General features: G+C 41.9%; 1 long non-coding RNA gene across 1 annotated transcript in view; it reads right to left on the bottom strand.

The window, feature by feature from the left end:
* The window catches only part of LOC145861750 (uncharacterized), a 224,020-nt gene extending 218,623 nt beyond the window's left edge, over nucleotides 1-5,397 (bottom strand). The window contains exons 1-2 of the long non-coding RNA XR_014381378.1: nucleotides 4,742-5,397; nucleotides 4,482-4,557 (exon numbers count right to left, since the gene is read on the bottom strand). This is a non-coding gene — a long non-coding RNA (uncharacterized LOC145861750). The remainder of the gene's footprint in view (nucleotides 1-4,481; nucleotides 4,558-4,741) is intronic.
* Nucleotides 5,398-15,253: the final 9,856 nt, after the last annotated feature.

Genomic DNA, 15,253 nt, shown 5'->3' with positions numbered 1-15,253 from the left:
TTGACCCCTCTGCAAAACATGACTTAGTACTTGGTGGCAAAACCCTTGTTGGCAATAACAGAGGTCAGACGTTTCTTGTAGTTGGCCACCAGGTTTGCACACATCTCAGGAGGGATTTTGTCCCACTCCTCTTTGCAGATCTTCTCCAAGTCATTAAGGTTTCGAGGCTGACGTTTGGCAACTCGAACCTTCAGCTCCCTCCACAGATTTTCTATGGGATTAAGGTCTGGAGACTGGCTAGGCCACTCCAGGACCTTAATGTGCTTCTTCTTGAGACACTCCTTTGTTGCCTTGGCCGTGTGTTTTGGGTCATTGTCATGCTGGAATACCCATCCACGACCCATTTTCAATGCCCTGGCTGAGGGAAGGAGGTTCTCACACAAGATTTGACGGTACATGGCCCCGTCCATCGTCCCTTTGATGCGGTGAAGTTGTCCTGTCCCTTAAGCAGAAAAACACCCCCAAAGCATAATGTTTATACCTCCATGTTTGACGGTGGGGATGGTGTTCTTGGGGTCATAGGCAGCATTCCTCCTACTCCAAACACGGCGAGGTGAGTTGATGCCAAAGAGCTCCATTTTGGTCTCATCTGACCACAACACTTTCACCCAGTTGTCCTCTGAATCATTCAGATGTTCATTGGCAAACTTCAGATGGCATGTATATGTGCTTTCTTGAGCAGGGGGACCTTGCGGGTGCTGCAGCATTTCAGTCCTTCACGATGTAGTGTGTTACCAATTGTTTTCTTGGTGACTATGGTCCCAGCTGCCTTGAGATCATTGACAAGATCCTCTCGTGTAGTTCTGGGCTGATTCCTCACCGTTCTCATGATCATTGCAACTCCACGAGGTGAGATCTTGCATGGAGCCCCAGGCCGAGGGAGATTGACAGTTCTTTTGTGTTTCTCCATTTGCGAATAATCGCACCAACTGTTGTCACCTTCTCACCAAGCTGCTTGGCGATGGTCTTGTAGCCCATTCCAGCCTTGTGTAGGTCTACAATCTTGTCCCTGACATCCTTGGAGAGCTCTTTGGTCTTGGCCATGGTGGAGAGTTTGGAATCTGATTGATTGATTGCTTCTGTGGACAGGTGTCTTTTATACAGGTAACAAACTGAGATTAGGAGCACTCCCTTTAAGAGTGTGCTCCTAATCTCAGCTCGTTACCTGTATAAAAGACACCTGGGAGCCAGAAATCTTTCTGATTGAGAGGGGGTCAAATACTTATTTCCCTCATTAAAATGCAAATCAATTTATAAAATGTTTGACATGCGTTTTTCTGGATTTTTTTGTTGTTATTCTGTCACTCACTGTTCAAATAAACCTACCATTACAATTATAGACTGATCATTTCTTTGTCAGTGGCCAAACATACAAAATCAGCAGGGGATCAAATACTTTTTTCCCCTCACTGTACTTCCAGACACAAATGAGAGAACACCTCACTCTGATAATTTTACTCGCCGTAGCAGAGCTGGTTAGGCTGTTTAAATGTTATCTTGAGCGTTCTTGACTAATTATTACTTTTTTTGTCTAAGTTTACTGACACCAGTCATATTCAGAGGGTGTTGCGCATTCGTAAATTCATCAGTTGTTCTGAATTTGCAAATGCAAGAGATATGCTAACAATTACAATCGTTCAAGTTCTTGCTAGCTAACCAAATGACAGCTGCATCTCTAGCTGTGTATAGCCACCGAAAAACGATATGAGGGGGAAAACTCAGTCACTCACCCACTGCTCCAATGGCATGAAATTACATCCTCCTAGCAGCTAGCTAGCTGTCTAGCTAACGTTAGGCTCCGTGTTTTTAGCTTGCTATATAAATAGATACGCTAGCCTATTAGCCACGTTATGAATGACTTGTGATAATTTCCCTTGCTAGTTTGATTGTATTGACATTCCCAGCCTTAGATACATTCGTCCATTTTTGTCCAGAATATTGAGTCACTGAAAGTGCATCCCGAATGGAGGCAGCAAATGATGTACCAAGCCAGCTGTGATTTACAACCTGATAGCAATACTTTTTTAACTAACCAGAAATGTATTGGTGAATTATATTAATCATGCATTGAACTGCATCCATCTATTCTGCCAACAATGCCTTAGTGTACATCATGGATTCGTTGAGTCAAATATAGAATCTATTTTTAAAACCTCTTATAAAGTTGGTTTTGTAGCATAAACTAGGAATTTCATATTTTTGACTGAAATTATGATTGGCTGTTGTTTCATATCTGGAAAGTAGTTAAAACGCTATCAGTTCCACTTTAAACACAGATTACTTTGTGTGCTAAACCTGAAATGTTTTGCAATGGGAAGTGCCAACCTGGAGAATATCCTGAAGCTATGGCCCATCTCTCTGTCTGAGGTTCAGCTCCATCAACTCTTGGCAGACTGTGAAAAAGACATTACGGTTCCCCTGCAAAAGTCTGTGCCTGAGCCACAGGCTGTAACCACAGCAAGGATTACGTTGAGTGAATCCATTCAGATAGAGAAAGGAGGCACTTGGTTTAAAAATGAGGCTTTCCAAGCAAGCATTGGCAGTAGTATAGTGAAAGCTGGACTTGCTATAGAATGTACAACACTGCACCATACCATACTCTTACAACCCATTGAAATATTTCCATTGATGTCTTCATATGATAACGACGGTGAAATCCTTGTGTACAGGCTTTTGTTCTAGCCTAGTGTAGCACATGGGGATGTGTCCACACTTCCCCTGCCAAATAGCTAGCTTTTCAATGGTGTGACTGGGTAAGGTGGTCACGTGTGTTTGCGTGGCAGAGGTTCTGGGTTCAAACCTTGGGTATGAGCCGAATCAGGAGGAAGTGGTAATCACTAGCCAGCAGTGTGATGTTCTTTACACTAAAATACTCCCAATTCAACTAATCATCGAACCCTTCATTAATTGAATAGGTGTATGAGTACATGGTTGGAACAAAAGCATGTACACCATGTGGGTCTTTAGGAGCAAAGCTCAACAATGAATAGTCAGACTACCTCATCTAATATATCCTCCTGGTTGAGTTTCTTGATCATGAACATGTGTAAGATATGACTGATGGACAAAAGTGCACTTAATAATAATGTGACCCATGTTGCAGAGCCATCCATCATTCTTGTTCCTCATTCGCTCTAACGGCACAGCAAGCAATAGCCTAATACAACAATGTTCAATGTCTTTTACAATGTTATTAATTTAATGAGCAATGTTCAAGAAAAATAATAATTGCATAGACAATGTACTAATGTGACAAATGCTTGTTTTATACTAGAAATGTATGTCATACAGTGTGCAGAGTGTGCCTCTATTGATTCTATAAAAGCAAGAGGACAGTGTAGCAAGAATGCCCCAACATAATCTCCTCAAAAGCACATAACCGCATATAATCCCTTATTATTGTGATCTTGATCAGTATTCCAAGAATAAGTGTTTCCATCTGCTGTTGAAAACTGGTTATTTCAGTGGATTATCAAGGTTATACAGTGTAATAAATACCTTGAAAAAAGTAATCCTTATAACAGACAGTGTGGTATAGCAGACAGTAGGGTAGGTTATTTTGAGGAACATGTGGGGTTTTTATTTATTTTACAATCATATGCCTGCCCTTAGCCTGTATCGATCTAACACAAAAATATCAAATCACTTTTTATGGCTAAAGAATAGTTATGGTCTACATGAACACAATTAGTCTACTGTTGTCTGCATCCTTGCTCTGTGTGTGACTAATATCAGCACATGTGCATGACTGTAGGCTATGTAACCTATCAGAGGGTAAAATATGCAAGAGTACTGAGCAGGCTTTGAGACACTGCCCACTCTTCACACAACTTCTCGGCGCCTCCATGTATAGCTGTTAAACATTGCTCTTTCTGTTTGCTGTAGCAGTGATTCAGCTGTCTGCATCCTTCAAACTCCCCTCAACTATCAACACACCAGGAAAGACAAGAATAGTGTCACATCATGCTCTTAAGGCACCAGTCTCTCCTCTGGGACCTGGCAATAGTCTATACTGCATACTGACTTAACATCTACCCATTTTGCGCATCCCATAATTTAAATACATAGAAAAAAGCAATTGTAGCCTATCATAAAATAACACATTTGGGAGCTTCATATTAGGCTAACTATATTTTCTGGTATTTGCTCTAGGAATTAAATTGTTTGAAAATAGACCGCTCAGTATTTATACATCATTGCCCCATGCAGGTTAATAAATGTAAAGGCTATGTAAACCACCATGGTTGTCTCATGTCTCCTATGCAATGTGACTGATGTTCTTGATCAATGTAGTTGAAAGCATTGTCTATAGCATAAACGGGCTAGTGCGCACACTGTTCTTAACAAAAGGTAGATAGGCCTACAGGATAGCATTCTTACAATAGGATAGCTTCCTTATGATAGGCTACTTTATCACTATTGTTAAACAAACTCAATAACACATTGTGATGGTAAAGGTGTATTAATAAACGTGCTCTTACCTGGGGGACAGTTGCAATCAGGAGTATGGCTAACTTGTCGGGCAACCCGTATCTTCGATAAATTTTCATAGGAGCGCTGTAAATTAAAAAAAAAACAACATCAGGCTACATTACATAAACTTGAAGAGCAGAGGGTAGATTAAAGATTAAAACCGATTAGGGAATACACTCATATTGTTAAATAAATAATCATAGCCTACAAGCGTTCAGTCATTTGCCAACCTGGCCATATTGCTAGCAAGTGCACGTGAGATGCTTACCTGTGACAGGAGCTCATCCACTCTCTCTTGAATCAATGAATTAAACTGATCCACAGAAAAGCTGGGGACCCTGTGAAAGATTTGCTCGCCATGTCCAGTTTCCAAATCCAGGACCCTGTCCGTGATCGCTGATGTTTGTACACTTAATAATATGCAAAACGCAAGGGACGCTACAGAGAATAAAGACGAGATAACGTTCATAACAGCTGTGCAGCAATATTGCTGCTTCAAAGATGTCGTTTCTCTCTCCATTTTTTTCCGCGCACTTTGGTCTCTACAACCTTTATAACTATTTCTTGACCATGCAAAACTAAGTGCAATCTGCATGTACAGTCGGCCAAGAATGATTTAAATTCAGGCACTCAAGCTCTATTATGTCTAGCCTGTGTCTGACGACGCGATGTCAACGCACAATGAGGTAAACTGGTCCTACAGCGACAGTGAACCGCTCTCACCAAAGACCCTCGCTCTCAGACGCTGCAAAACAGTGCAACCTGTGACTGATTTCACGGCTTGAAGCAACTCCTACAAATAAATTGCACTGCTGGAGAAAATAATAATCGACACCTTAGGCTACTTGCAGTAAAACCATAAAAACTAAAACTGGAAAGGTATAGGCTACTACAATGAGAGCAGAAATCGCACTTCACAGTGCACATAACAGAGCATGCTCCCTGTCATTATTACAGTAACAGCCTCCAAATATGTCCTGTGTAATTAACACAATTTATTGACATGCTTCTGGATCCACGTCAATTCAATCCAAAAAATGTATGTGATGACATTGAATCAAAGTGTGGAAAACTAATTGGTTTTGCAAAAAGTCATCAACTTAAAGTCATATCATCTTTGTTTTACCCAACTTTTAACCTAAATCCAATGACAGTGATTTTTTTTATTGATTTCATGTTAGTTGACAACTCAACCAAATGTAAATCAATACTAGACGTTGAACTGACGTCTGTGACCACTGACCATTGGACTTGTCTCAACGATGTTCCTACCTGCCACGACGTTGCCAGAAATCTAGGTTGACTCATTTTCCCTGGCTTTGTAAAGACTATAGCCTGACGGGAGCCCATCTTCCTTGTCCAACCGTGTTCCCACCCTCGAAAGGTGGGCTTTTCAAATGGGGTGGTACTAGTTTCTACAGGTTCAGGGGAGCTATGTGCACTGTCTATCCAAGATTGATAAATAATTACAATGGCTACTCCTGATGATTCATGAAGATTGATTGTGATGAGAGGGGTTCTGGAGACTGGCGGCTAGGTGGGTAAATGACAAACAAGTAAGTTGTTTTGCTGTCGGTACCTAGCTAACAATAGAAGCTATCTTTTTACACATTTTTACATTTTACATTTTAGTCATTTAGCAGACGCTCTTATCCAGAGCGACTTACAGTAGTGAATGCACACATTTCATACATTTTTTTTTTCTGTGCTGGCCCCCCGTGGGAATCGAACCCACAACCCTGGTGTTGCAAACACCATGCTCTACCAACTGAGCTACACGAGACAGTGTTGTTCAGGACAATATAATTTAGTGATCGATTCAGCCATAACGGGGCTTGCTAGTACAACTACAAGCCAAGCTAGCCAAGTGAAGCTAGCTTTGTTTAATATATCCAAAATGTACAGTAGCCTAATGTTATAGCTAGTCTGGCTAGCCTCAGTGCATTTCATTATGAGCAAAATTTGAGAAATATTGTGATGATGACGAAGAGTAAAATAATGGCTTCATGACTCATATTAGTCTTTGAGTAACTATGCCTATGTAGCTAGCTAGCTAACGTGTGTCTGTGAGATGTGTCATATTCTGCATCGTGCTGCTACAGTAGGAATACAGACAGTACACAACGATTGCCCATGGAAGTCTAATATCCTCTTTGTCATTCCCTTACAGACAATACTGCTTGGTGGCTTACATATTATTTTTGGAGTGACTAGACATCAAGATAGATAATAATAAGAGTAAAATAAAGAACAGAGTAGCAGCAGCATATTATGAGTGTAAAAGTGGGTTTTGTTTTATTTAACTAGTCAAGTCAGTTAAGAACAAATACTTATTTACCATGTCGGCCAAACCCAGGCCGGATTTGAACCAGGGACTGTAGTGTTGACTCTTGTACTGAGATGCAGTACCTTAGACCGCTGCGCCACTCGGGAGCCATATCTTCCTGCACCTTCGTCACTGGGGGTACTTGTGTCTGCGGCTGCTGTGCTACTCCTACTGCTTCCCCTACGATTTTGAAGTCGACGTCGGCAACCTCTGGATCGAGCAGGGCTTCTCCATCTGTCAGAGGCCTGCACCAGGCGCCCGGGAGCTGCTGGCTCAAGTTATCCTGCCTCTTGCCCATCCTTAAAGGGTTCTCCGAATCCTGTGAAGCGTGGGAGTGGACGGATTTCTTCATACTTCTTGCCAGCCATGATTTTGGGCAGCTCCATGGTAAGAAATGTGACTGTTCCTGGTGCAAAAACAATGACTTATCCCGGAGGTTGAGGAAATGACATTACTAAGCTGCTCCCGAATGTACTATGTCAGGACATGGAAATTGATTCTATCGTATTCCATGTGGGTTTTAATGACATTATGAAGGGTAGCTCTGAACAGTTCAAACTGGATTTTAAAGAGCTGATTGACTCTCTGCTAGACACTAATGAAAGACCCATCATCTTTGGCCTTGGGCCCTCTCTGAATCATGGCATTGAACGCTTTAGCAGGATTCTTTCTCTTCACCACTGGCTAAGTGATTATTGTAGCTCAATGAGTTTAACTTTTGTTGACAATTTCTATACCGCTTGGAAACAAAACACGTTTTATAAGGAGGATGGGATCCACCCAAATCATTTGAGTTCATGGATCCTTTCACAGCATTATATGGCTGCGTTGAGACAATGATTTATCAATAACCCAAGACCAGCTGAATTAATCCTTACCATTGTGTCGCTGAGTCGTCATAATGCTTTAGCAAATGTACATTATACCAGGGACGTTGGTAGACACAATGTAAATAACCTAATTTATGTCCCTCTAACTGCCATGAATGCTATTGTATGCAGCAATCGTGCCCATTGACCAGATTTATGCTGTTAGCACTGAGGCGATGTGCCCTACGAGGAAGTCCACTGTGTGCAGCTCACCCTGCACTAACATAAATAACATGAGAATATCTACTTCTGCTAAACTTCCCAGGAATGCAATGAAAACAAACAAGCATCCCAGAAAAATGCTCAAAATAGCCCACATTATCATATGTAGCTTAACAGACAAGGTTCATGAAATGAATAGCTTGCTAGTAACAGATGACATTCATATTCTGACTATCTCTGAAACTCACTTAGATAATACCTTTGATGATACAGTGGTAGCAATACAAGGTTATAACATTTACAGAAAAGACAGAAATGCCAATTGGTGGAGGTGTTGCTGTTTATATTCAGAACCACATTCCTTGAAAGCTTAGAGAGGGTCTCATGTTAAATACTTTGTGAAGTCATATGGCTACAGGTTAATCTGCCTCACCTAAAGCCCATTCTTCTGGGAAGCTGCTATAGACCACGATGTGCTAACAGTCAGTATCTGGATAACGTGTGAAATGCTTGATAATGTATGTGATATCAACAGAGAGGTATATTATCTGGGTGATTTAAATATTGACTGGCTTTCATCAAGCTGCCCACTCAAGAAAAAGCTTCAAACTGTAACCAGTGCCTGGTTCAGCTTATCAGTCAACCTACCAGGGTAGTTACAAACTGCAAATTAATGAAATCATCAACATGTACTTATCACATCTTTACTAGTGGTGCAGAGTGTTTTTTTTTAATTATTTTATTTTATTTCACCTTTTTTTAACCAGGTAGGCTAGTTGAGAACAAGTTCTCATTTGCAACTGCGACCTGGCCAAGATAAAGCAAAGCAGTTCGACACATACAACAACACAGAGTTACACATGGAATAAACAAACATACAATCAAATGTGCTTGAAAGCAGTATCCAGATCTATCAGATGTAGTGATCACAATATAGTAGCCATATCTAGGCAAACCAAAGTTCCAAAGTCTGGCCCTAATAGTGTATAACAAGTCTTACAAGAAGATTGTAGTGATTCCTATGTTGTTGATGTAAATAATATTTGTTGGTCCGTGGTGTGTAATGAGGAGCAACAAGACCCTGCACTTGACACATTTATGAAATTGCTTATCCCAGTTACTAATAAGCATGCACCTATTAAGAAAATTACTGTAGAAACTTTTAGATCCCTGTGGATTGATGAGGAATTGAAAATTGTATGGTTGAGAGGGATGAGGCTAAAGGATTGGCAAATAAGTCTGGCTGCACAACCAATTGGCAAATGTACTGCAAACTGAGAAATCATGTGACTAAACTTACATTTCCTGCTATATTGTGGATAAAGAGTTACCTGTCTAGCAGAGCACAGAGGGTGTTCTTTAATGGAAGCCTCTCCAACATAATCCATGAAGAATCAGGCATTCCCCAGGGCAGCTATCTAGGCCCCTTACTTTTTTCAATCTTTACTAACGACATGCGTAAAGCCAGTGTGTCTATGTATGCGGATGACTTAACACTATACACGTCAGCTACTACAGTGACTGAAATGACAGCAACACTTAACAAAAAGCTGCAGTTAGTTTCACAATGGGTGGCAAGGAATAAGTTAGTCCGAAATATTTCTAAAACATAAATATTGTATTTGGGACATATCATCCACTAAACCCTAAACCTCAACTAAATCTTGTTGTAAATAATGTGGAAATTGAGCAAATTGAGGTGACGTTACTCCTTGGAATAACCCTAGATTTTAAAATTGTCATGGTCAAAACATGGGGAGAAGTCTGTCCATAATAAAGCACTGTTCTACCTTCTTAACAGCACTATCAACAACGCAGGTTCTACAGGCCCTAGTTTTGTCGCACCTGAACTACTGTTCAGTCGTGTGGTCAGGTGCCACAAATAGGGATTCAGGAAAATTGCATTTGGCTCAGAACAGGGCAGCAAGGCTGGCCCTTGGATGTACACAGAGAGCTAACTTTAATAATATGCACGTCAATCTCTCCTGGCTCAAAGTGGAGGAGAGATTGACTTGATAAAAAAATGAATCAAATTTGATTAGTCACATGCGCAGAATACAACAGGTGAAATGCTTACTTGCAAGCCCTTAACCAACAATGCAGTTAAAAAAAATCTGAATAAGAATAAGAAATAAAAGGAACAAGTAATTAAAGAGCCGCAGTAAAATAACAATAGCGAGACTATATACAGGGGGTACCGGTACAGAGTCAATGTGCGGGGGCACCAGTTAGTCGAGGTAATGTGTACATGTTGTTAGAGTTATTAAAGTGACTATGCATAGATAATAACAGAGAGTAGCAGCAGCGTAAAAGAGAGGGTGGGGGGGTTGGGCAATGCAAATAGTCTGATTAGATGTTAAGGAGTCTTATGTCTTTGGGGTAGAAGCTGTTTATAGAAGTCTTTTGGTCTTAGACTTGGCGCTCCGGTACCGCTTGCCTTGCGGTAGCAGAGAGAACAGTCTATGACTAGGGTGGCTGGAGTTTTTGACAATTTTTATGGCCTCCTCTGACAATGCCTGGTATAGAGGCCCTGAATGGCAGGAAGCTTGGCCCCAGTGATGTACTGGGCCTTACGCACTACCCTCTGTAGTGCATACAACCCTCTGTAGTACCCTCAATCATTACTTGTATTTGTAAGAGGTATTGACATGTTGAATGCACCAAGCTGTCTGTTTGAACTACTGGCGCACAGCTCGGACAGCCATGCATACCCCACAAGACATGCCACCAGAGGTGGCCCCGTCGATGTGGATGGAGGTGTGTTTTTCCCTCTTTCTCCTGTAGTCCACGATCAACTACTTGGTCTTTCTAACATTGAAGGAGAGGTTGTTGTCCTGGCACAACACTGCCAAGTCTCTGACCTCCACCCTGTAGGCTGTCTCATCGCATCTGCGATCAGGCCTACCATTGTCGTGTCGTCAGAAAACTTGCTGATGGTGTTGGAGGCATGGGTGAACACAAAGTATAGGAGGGGACTAAGCACACATCTCTGAGGGGCCCCTGTGTTGAGGGTCAGTGTGGCAGAGGTGTTGTTGCCTACCCTCAACACCTGGGACTGTCCCGTCAGGAAGTCCAGGATTCAGTTGCAGAGAGAGGTGTTCAGTCCCAGGGTCCCCAGCTTGGTGATGAGGTTGGAAGGGTCTACGCTGAGCTGTAGTCTTTATTAAATAGTACCAGTCTCAATGTCAACAGAGAAGAGGCGACTCCGGGATGCTGGCCTTCTGTACATGTACATATTACCTCTATTACCTCAATTACCTCGACTAACCGGTGCCCCCGCACATTGACTTTGTACCGGTACCCCCTGTATATAGCCTCGCTATTGTTATTTTACTGCTGCTGTGTAATTATTTGTTATTTTACATTTTTTACTTATCCATCTTTTACTTAACACTTATTTTTCTTAAAACTGCATTCTTGTTTAAGGGCTTGTATAAAAGCATTCACTGTAATGTCTACAGCTGTTGTATTCGGCCATGTGACAAATAAACTGTGATTTGTTTTGATTTGACTGCACTTATACAGTGTATGTGATGATTAAAAAATTTAACAAACAAGTAATGATTTATTACATGTGTACCCAGTACATAGAAATAAAACAGATCATTTATTGTCCCCATTTCAACAGAAATGTATCATTTTGCTGTCATAATACCCAACCACACACAAACACAGAACAAAAGCACAACAGCGCTGCTGGAGGATTACCGCAGTTTAAGATCCATGTTCAAGGATACAATGACAATAAATGGCACCTGGGACCAGAGACCAGCAGCCCTTCGGTTGACAGTTCAGTTGCCACTTTCATTGCCTGGCCTGGGGCTTGTACCAGCACCCTTCCGGCCACTGGTCCGTCTCTTCCATCACTTACATACATTTAACAGAACAACTTTGAACAATATTGGCTAATCAATTGCTTTTCTGTCAATACAAAAAATGTCGGATGAGGTTTTTCAGAGTTAACCTGGTTATAGAACCACCCGGTTTATGCAATCTGTTACAGAATCCTGAATCAAGGTGTAGCTCTCTAATGCTTATATTGCCATCTTCTTTTTCTGTCTCTCTGCCAGTCGATATCTCTTCTAATAATATATACTTTGTGACAAGGTGAGGACAGTCACTCACTGCATATATCCAGTGGATTTTCCAGTCATCTCGGAGCTGACACTTATCTTAAGTCTAGTGCCTTATCAGTGCATTTTGCAATAGGCCTATTGAGCTTAATTCCTTATGCGACAGTGTCATCTAGTGGCTAAGTATTCTCCATAGCGTTCAACTGGTATGTTTCTTCAGTAATCTATCACCCTGTTATTTTGCAGGAGGACAGAAGTATTATATGCTTCTATGTATGTATGTGGATGACTCAACACTATACACATCAGCTACTACAGCGACTGAAATGCATGGAACACTTAACAAAGAGCTGCAGTTTGTTTCAGAATGGGTGGCAAGGAATAAGTTTGTCCTTCATTTTTCAAAAACTAAAGCATTGATATTTGGCACAAATCATTCACTAAACCCTAAACCTCAACTAAATCTTGTAATGAATAATGTGGAAATTGAACAAGTTGAGGTGACTAAATTGCTTGGAGTAACCCTGGATTGTAAACTGTCATGGTCAAAACACGTTGATACAACAGTAGCTAAGATAGGGAGAAGTCTGTTCATAATAAAGCTTTGCTCTGCCTTCTTAATGAATCTGTTAATTTACAAGAAAGTCACATATGACCCAGCCTGGGAAGGTAACAATGGAAATGACCAAGCAGAAAACGCTCCTGAGTCTCTTTGACGGCACTGGCAGTCTTTGCAGGCCATTCGTCCAAGCTGGTTGGACCGTGCGAAGACTAGACATCGATGGTGGACACGGGGCTGATATCGTTGTAGACATACGAAAGTGGGACCCTGTTACAGAGTGGCAAGGGCCAGCTCCAGACGTTATAGTAGCCGGCCCACCTTGTGAAAACTACAGCATAGCAAGGAGTAATGCCAATATCCCGGGGAACCTGAGGCTCGCGGAACGTCACCCAGACCAAGAGCAATATCCCGGAACGTCACCCAGGCCAAGAGCAAGGGGTTCAAGATGTCTTGTAAAGACCCCAGGGCTGTCAGACTCGATTACTGTCAATACGGCTCAAAGTACAGAAAGAGGACTCGGTTCATGACCAACAACCCATTCAGAGGCAGGAAGTGCAGAAAGGCCTGTGGCAGCATCAGCAATGGGAAGCACATCGAGGTAGCTCAACGAGGCCCTAGATCGTCATCGGATAGAAAGGGAGCACCACAAGGAAAGAGTCGACATACATAGACAAGCTACATGCCTACCCGGACGCTCTCACGGCCACAATTTTTAATCCCATTCACAAAGCCGTCCCCCGTGAGAGACACGGGGTTGGCCCCATTCGACCGGAGCCCACGTTGGCTCCACTTAGGAATTGATGGTGACTGTTTTCTTTTATATTGTTACACTCTGTCTTATTGAATGTCAGTGCTACCCATGCAATAGGTAATATAGTCTGTTGTCATATAAAGTGATGATATTGAAAATTGAAATAAAAGACAAAGATACTCTGGTTGGTATTTTGGTGTTTTATTCAACAAAACACTTTGTATACATACACATACAAACCATTTCGATACCCCGACAACTGGGGTATCAAATCAAACACCAGAGTGTCCAGCTTGGACTTGAGCCAGTGACAGTTAGACAACAGAGCACCCGTTGGATGAATGAGGGTAGCTCCGCCCAGTTCATAGTCCCAGAACCAAAATGCTCTCAGTCTGTCAGTGACCGGGCTAGGGTGAACGTCTCCCTTGTCTAATGATTTAAAAATTGTCAAAGCTACAAGTTTTTCAAGTGCAAGGTACAAAAGAGAAGCCCATGGCCCCCAACTATGGGCACTTTGAGACACATAGGTGCCTCATGAGACTTTGGCCCCGTTGGACACCTCAGCCACGCTTGGGAAATTTGAGCCAGTGACAGTTAGACAACAGAGCACCCGTTGGATACATTAAATGTGTCCCAGTAGGACACATGGGTATGGTTGGATAGCTCAGCAGTATCAGGATAATACAGTCATGCTCGGATAACATAATCTTTGTGGGGTATATCAGTCATGGTCCAATAACCACCCAGTGTTGAGTTTACTGTGGTTGAAGGTTATGTTATCCAGCCAATGGTAGGTGATGTGATTACAGACTGCCATGTAAAAGCCCCTACTCAAGGCACATCCACTTCACAACCCTGGAGTCTCTGAGAGATGTCTAACAGGCTCCCATTCTACCCAATAGACTACAGTTTAAAGGCTGGTTCATATGAAAACAAGACCTGTCTATGAAAGATGATAGTCATCAACACATACTCAACACACCAAATATATTGTTGCAGACCTCCCTCCTTGGTATTACAAATCAGATTACAAAGATATCTTCACTTGTACAAGTACACAAGGACTGTTTGATAAAGTGGTCGACCTCATGATGTGTAAGCAACAGGCACTTTCAGAGAAAGAGAAAAGGTACAAACCGAAAACCTATATACAAGATTATCAGGGATATGGTAATCAAGGACTCTAACACTATACAACAACAACCGTCACGTTCTTTACTTCTTGCGCTGATGGACCTAGTGGACATTGAAAGCGGGACAGGCTTTGAGTCTATGGCAGGTGTAGACAAGGCTGGTCTCAAGCACGTGCTACTGGCATATGGTAACTACACGAACTTCTACAGTGGGGCAAAAAAGTATTTAGTCAGCCACCAATTGTGTAAGTTCTCCCACTTAAAAAGATGAGGCCTGTAATTTTCATCATAGGTACAATTCAACTATGACAGACAAAATGAGAAAAAAAATCCGGAAAATCACATTGTAGGATTTTTAATGAATTTATTTGCAAATTATGGTGGAAAATAAGTATTCGGCAATAACAAAAGTTTCTCAATACTTTGTTGCCAATGACACAGGTCAAATGTTTCTGTAAGTCTTCACAAGGTTTTCACACACTGTTGCTGGTATTTTGGCCCATTCCTCCATGCAGATCTCCTCTAGAGCAGTGATGTTTTGGGGCTGTCGCTGGGCAACACGGACTTTCAACTCCCTCCAAAGATTTTCTATGGGGTTGAGATCTGGAGACTGGCTTGGCGACTCCTTCGTTGCCCGGGCGGTGTGTTTGGGATCATTGTCATGCTGAAAGACCCAGCCACGTTTCATCTTCAATGCCCTTGCTGATGAAAGGAGGTTTTCACTCAAAATCTCACGATACATGGCCCCATTCATTCTTTCCTTTACACGGATCAGTCGTCCTGGTCCCTTTGTAGAAAAACAGCCCCAAAGCATGATGTTTCCACCCCCATGCTTCACAGTAGGTATGGTGTTCTTTGGATGCAACTCAGCATTCTTTGTCCTCCAAACACGACGAGTTGAGTT

Source organism: Salmo salar, chromosome 18, assembly GCF_965601325.2.
Source record: "Salmo salar chromosome 18, fSalSal1, whole genome shotgun sequence".
Classification (NCBI taxonomy): domain Eukaryota; kingdom Metazoa; phylum Chordata; class Actinopteri; order Salmoniformes; family Salmonidae; genus Salmo; species Salmo salar.
This window is presented reverse-complemented; position numbering and strand designations above follow the sequence as displayed.